We start from the raw sequence: 6473 nt of genomic DNA, 5'->3' as shown, positions 1-6473 counted from the left end.
GCAAGGAAATGCAGGTGCGTGTCGCATCTGCCGGCGTAAGGTTGGTGCAGTGCTGGAGTCATGTCACGGGCGCAACGCAACTCCAGCACTGTTCCAACCCAGCCAATCTGCAACATGGTGCGTCAAGCCTTACGCCTGCTTCAAGCAGGCCTAAGGGTTTGACGCAGCAGCGGCGTCGGAAAAGTGACTGAGTGAAATCTTGTAGATTTCACTGCGTCACTTTTCCGAGGCATTCCTGCGAGGGAACGCCCACCCTGTGCTGGAACGCCCACATGAAACCTAACGCAGGTTTCATGTGGCGCAGGGCTTTACAACGTGACGCATCTCCCTAGATGTGTCACGTTGTAATTCCGTTGCAGCATGGCGCTAGCTTTACGCTGCCGCGGCGTCACAAAAGTGGCGCAGGGGGCTTGTAAATGTGCCCCAGAGTGGCCGAGGGCGGGGTCAAGTCCCACTTTGATTTATCTGTGTTTGGACTTCCCAGAGGGCTTTGACCATAAAGTAGATTTCTAAAGGGGAAGTCTCCGGAAGCAGGATTTTGTCTGCACTCGTGACCTGGAGAGGGAATTATGTATGGACCACAACTTTCTCTTATGTTCAGGGACTTACAACTTCGTTTAATCGATCCCATATCGCCTTCAAGTGCACAAGGGTACACTTGTCGCGCTACCTTGAGTCATGTCCCGAGCCAAAATGCCAGAAACACACATTGTGCGGGTCTGTGACCAACATCTGTTTTCTACAGTCATGGTATGGTTTGAAACCTGCATTTTTAAGAGCAGACATCATTCCCTAGCACACTGGATTTCATTTTAGACTGACAAATTTGGGAGCAGAGCTCTGGATTCGCATCAATAGGTGCTGAAAGAAAGGAACGGACGTCAGCGCACATGAGTGGCTCTTATATGGGGCGCCAATCAGTCACATCTGGGGCAGTACAGAGCCACACAGCACCACCTAGCAGCATAAGGGAGCATTGTTGGAAAATAATTCTAGATCCAATCTAGCACTTGGGAAGTATCCTAAGGTGAGAAATCAGTGGTTAGAATTACCCATCCGAAACCACTGGCTGCACCATAGTATCCCCAATAGTACTCTTATAGGATACCATAGGGCTCAATGTTAAACTATACCTCTGATTTTCGGTGTTTAACGTGTATCTGTGTTTAATGTGTACAGTAGTTATACAGGGAAAATCCTTGTGGTATCTCACCAAATCGAGATTCTACCTCAAGCCCTCTGTGGGTGCTCGACTGCATCATTTTCGTCAAGTAAAACATGGCACAAATTGTGAGAGAATAAGCTTGCTAAACCGGACTTTGAGCACTTGAGAAAATTGTGCAGACTGTAAATCCCATATTCAGAAGTGTCAGTATTTACTGGGTGAGCAGTTACATCTTGGGGGTGTGCAGGAGCTGTAATGACCCTTAAATGTGTGAGTCTAAAGAGTGCTATAATGAGAAGCAGAATACCAACCCGTGAAGCTTCGCTTCTTGGGTGGCTGGGGTCAGTGATTGTTCTGGTCCAGGAGGGTCTGAGCTTTAGAAGCTGGTGTTCAGCAAGGGAATAAAGAAACGTGGAATTCTGGGCAGAGGGGTACAGATACTTCCCCAAGACACTTAAAGGCCCTGACCGGGAAGAAGGTATACAAACATATATGCTGAGCCAGTCCTGGGAAAGAAAAAGCAAAACTGAATCCTTGCAGGGCTTCAGTGTTGAAACTTTGAAAACAACAGAACGCCTTTAAGTTTGAGATTGGTAGTATTTTTATTAAGTGCCAAAAACAATCCTGTTGGTATTTCTTGTACTGTAGATTGTGTTCAGCATAATGATTCACATGCATCAAACATTGCTTGCTACTGGATGAATGCAGACAGAATGCACAATATCTGCTCTTCTGGTGGGATCACTCTCTTTTTGTAACTATTTTCTAGAGTATGTAAAAAGCCAGAGTGCAACTTTGTTTTTCTTGACGATCCAACTGTGCCAGGCAGGTCCCTGCCAAGTGACATTTGAATACCCATTTAAGGGACTAGAAGAGGTTACGTGGCCTGTTTCTTTTTGCTAGATCTCTCCTGATTTGAGTTTTTGTGCAGTGCAATCAAATGCCCTGATTAGTCTTGGCGCTGAGTATCAAGGCAGGGGAGAGACCACAGCTATTAATTTCTAAAGAGCCAGGTTTTAAAGACTTACAAAAACTCATAAGAGAGGGAGCAGGTTTTATTTCAAGGGTAAGCATGTTCCATTTCCGTGTGGTGCAGACCACAAAACTCCTACCTCCCCAAGAGGACAGTTTATAGGATGGCACCACAAGCTTTCTGGCTCAGCTGGAACAAAGAGTCCTCTCAGGGACATACCTTCCAGTGGCGGCTGGCAAGGAACTGGGTTAGCAAGGCGTGGGAGGTGTGGGTGAAATAAACAAACAAACAAAAAAACAAAAAACACTTACCTCTTTGGCCAGCCGAGTCTCTCCTCCGCTTCCCTGCTGACGTCCCAGAACGATAGCAGGAACTGGAAGCACACACAGGCTCCCTCCCCTAAGCCAATCACTATGCTGCAATGCAGCTTTGTGATTGGTCTAAGCGCTGTGGTTCGGAGCTCAGACAGGGAATGGGAGCCTGGGCATGTTCCTCACCAGGCTGTGTAATGCAGACTGGTAGGGAACATGCAAAGTGCGCAGGACTGTTTTGCAGGCCTAAGACGGCCGGCCAAACAGTCATGCGAACTTAGTGTGCCCACTACTCTTCAACCTGTGACCCCTGCCCCACCCCGCCCTAACCCAGCCCTGCAGCTACCAAAAATAAAATGATAATAATGAAGTTATTATAATTTCCTTTTTTCTTTTGCACGGCTTTGGAAGCCGTTGGGTGGTGCTCCTCTGCCCTAGTGGAGGACCAAACCGCCCCTGATACCATCTAAGTTTCTCTCTCAGATATGCCAGACCTAAACCCGGAAGCACTTTGTATGTGATACAAAGGACTTCAAACACTATCCGCTTTTGTATAGGGAGCCAACGTAGGCTCAATAAGGCATGAGAGGCAGACTGAAATCTCTGGATTTTCAGCAACATCCTAGCCACCAAATCCTGGAGAATCTGAAGTTTTTTCAGGACAACTTTTAGCCGATTTAAATATAGGCCAACACAATAGTCCACTCTGGATACTACAAGGGCCAACACTACTGTCTTCAGCAAATTGGGTGGAAGGAACTGTGATATTTACCTGATGACACAAAGCATAGAAAAGGCAGCGGAAATCACCTTATTTACTTAATCTTTCTAATTGAGTCTGTCATTAATCAATATTCCTAGATTGTTTACTTTTTTAACTGGTACTGGGAGCGAACCTAATTCATCTGGCCACCATGAAGGGTTCCAGAAAGAGATATTATTTCTGAATAGAATAACTTCTGTTTTTGAGGAGTTTAACTTAAGGCAGTTGTTCCCCATCCATATGCTCACTCCCCTCATACAGGCGCGGAAAATCTCGTTCAAGTCTGGGCCTTTGCTGGAAAATAAGACCATGATCTGGGTGTCGTCTGAGTAGGATACCAGCGACCACTCGAAGGATTTCAAAAGAGCTGCTAATGGTGTGACATAGATGTTAAAGAGGGTTAGACTTCACAATAAACCCTGGAGAACACCACATGTTAAAGAGAAGGGTTGAGATGTAAATTCCTCCAGGGTCACTGTTTGCACTCAATCTGTCAGCAAAGATCTATGTAAAGACGGAGCCGCACCATGTATCCCCAGGCATGCTAACCAGTCAATAAAAAGGTCATGGTAGACCGTGTCAAAGGCCGCAGTCAAGTCGAGTAAGATAAGGGCTAGATTATCCCCTTTATCTACTGTAACCCTGTCCATCTTGGTGGCCACAATAAGGGCTGATTCCGTAGAACGCCCTTTGCGGAACCAAAATTGGTCATCATCCAGCAAATTATTATTATCCAAGAATGCAGATAACTGAGAATTAATTTCCTTCTCAATCAGCTTGGCCGGAAATGGGAGCCTAGTAATAGGTCAGTAACTATTTAGATCTAAGATATTCAAATTAGATTTCTTAAGCAGTGGCAGAATGGATGCAGATTTCCAAACCTTAGGAAAATAACCTGTCCTAAACACAGTGTTAAAAATGATAGTCAGTTAGGAGGCCACCAGGTAAGGGATATGTTGCAAAACCTTGGGAGGACAAAAATCCAAGGGAGAGCCTAACTTGGTGGTTAGAACAGTCTGTTTGAGTTGGTCCTCAGAAAGAGATTTACATTATGAGAAAATAAATCTTATTTTTATCCCTGGGGTGGACAAACTTGAGGGTCTGATGCATGGATATATTAGAGGAGAATCTGTTAAAAATAATCTCTACTTTGTTCTGAAAGGACACAGTTAAGGAGTCACAGAAGTCCGGATCATAATCGTCCATGTTCTTACCGACAGGAGAGGAAAGCTTTTTACCAGCTTAGAATAGGGCTTTTGTAGAACAAGAGGCTAATTCAATAGATGTAATATAGAAGTCAGATGTGTCCTTCAGGAGGTTGCTGGTGAGACATTTTATTTACTTACAGGGGCTTACTGCCCCCTTTGGCGTACCAAGGGTTGGCTTCGTCACTTTTATTTCCTTGCTTCTCTTTGGTCGGCATGTTCTATCTTCACTTCCTGTTCATGTGTATGTCCCTCCGCTGGAGCATGGCCTGAGAACTGCTTCATTCCCAGTGTCCTTCCACTACTCATGTTTCCGAGAAACTTTCTCGTTGCAGCATTCCATAAGAGTGCATGTGTTTCCAGACCATCTCCCCCTTCTGTGTATTCTTGCTGCACCCCCCCTCCTGAGTTACTTGCCCCGTAGTTGTTACTTGGCCTGTCACTCCTGCTTTGTTGCTTTAACTGTCCCTCCCATATCGGTATGTTGCTGGACCATAGTTGTTGATTGCCCCATCCCTCCCACCCACCCACTATTGCATTTTTGCTTGTCCTCTCGCTCCTGTATTATTGCTTGCCCCATCCCTTCTGTCCCTTTCCGTTATTGCTTACTGCCCCTTTCCCTGTTATTGCTTACCCTGTCCTTACCCCCTCCTGCACGGTTTGCTTTGTTACTCATACATTAGCTTCTACCTTCCTGCATTGTTGCTTGCCCCGTTATTGTTGCTTCTGAGATGTTGCTTACCCCGTACCTCTAGCCCCGTCCTTCGTCCCTTCTGCCACTTCGTGCATTGTTGCTTTCCCCATCCCTTCCACCCCAATCCTGTGTTTTTCCTTCGCCCCGTCCCACCTGCCCACTTCGGCGTTGTTGCTTGCTTCATCCCCCGCTCCCCTCCTGTGTTGTAGTTTGTACCATCAGTGTGGCTTGCCCCATCCTGCAGCGATCCTCCCGCTTTGCTGCTTTCCCCAGCTCCACTCCTGAGTCCTTGTTTGCCTCCCTCCCACCCCACCGGAAAGAATGACAAAAACCACCACTGGTCGAGTCATAGCAATTGTTTTCCTAACTTTCAGCCATGCTGCTGTACAGCATAGCTAAAAGACATTGACAAAGTTGATAGCTTTCATGTAGGCCCAGAATTTTTTGCTTTGCAGAGAGCAGATCGTTTAACCCCGCAACGGGAGCTCCTTGAAGGGTGCCTGAATAGTCTTTTTAACCTGTGCATTGAGATCCCTCGACCCTTCCGTGAGAGGATATTGATTGACCATTTGGTGGGTGCCGTGGCCCACAGACATGTGTGCTAGAGTAAGATGCTCATAAAGTCCCCACTCTTTATCTGCATGCCTTGGAAAGGAGGCTGAAATAAGCTGGGAGTGACCAAAAGCCCACTTGCCTGATTTCACAGCCACCATTCATGCACTTGAGCTCAAGTGAACAGCTCTTGGAAGGATGAGCATGCCATAAAGATATTTAAGAATAGTTTAGAGAAGCCCTGCAAAAGACTGAGGCACAAGTAGGGAGTGCACTTCTGAATGAAACACGGGCACAGTAGTACTAACGCCTTTTTGTCCACCCTCTCCGGCAGGGTAAAGGAACATTTCTTCTTGGTGTCACTAAGTCTGAACCTCTTCACTGCTCGCAGACCTTTCCTTACACTACAGGTGTTCCCAATCTAGATACTCAATTTCAAGGTTATTAATGCTAACAACTCTGATCAGTGGTGGTTGTTTTTGTGCTGCATAGGTCTTACTCTGCTCCGCATGAGGATTCGCCTTCTGCACCCATGGCATCTCTAGGGATTATTTATATCCCATGTCTAGTATCTTTTGTGGAAGAGAAATATGACGTTCCCTCTTCCTTAGCGTGCAGAACCCTCGCCTAAGGAGTTTCTTCCTAAGCAAGCTGCATATAACCCAGTCAACAACTGGCCGACCCAATAATATCTTGCATACCTTTGGCGATGGCCACAAATTTGGAAAATAATAAGGTAACATATCCTGCTCTCCTGAAATGTCTTAAAAGAGGAAATTAGAATGTTGTAATCCAGACTCCTGTACCTAA

This window comes from Lissotriton helveticus, chromosome 6 (assembly GCF_964261635.1).
Source record: "Lissotriton helveticus chromosome 6, aLisHel1.1, whole genome shotgun sequence".
NCBI lineage: Eukaryota > Metazoa > Chordata > Amphibia > Caudata > Salamandridae > Lissotriton > Lissotriton helveticus.
This window is presented reverse-complemented; position numbering follows the sequence as displayed.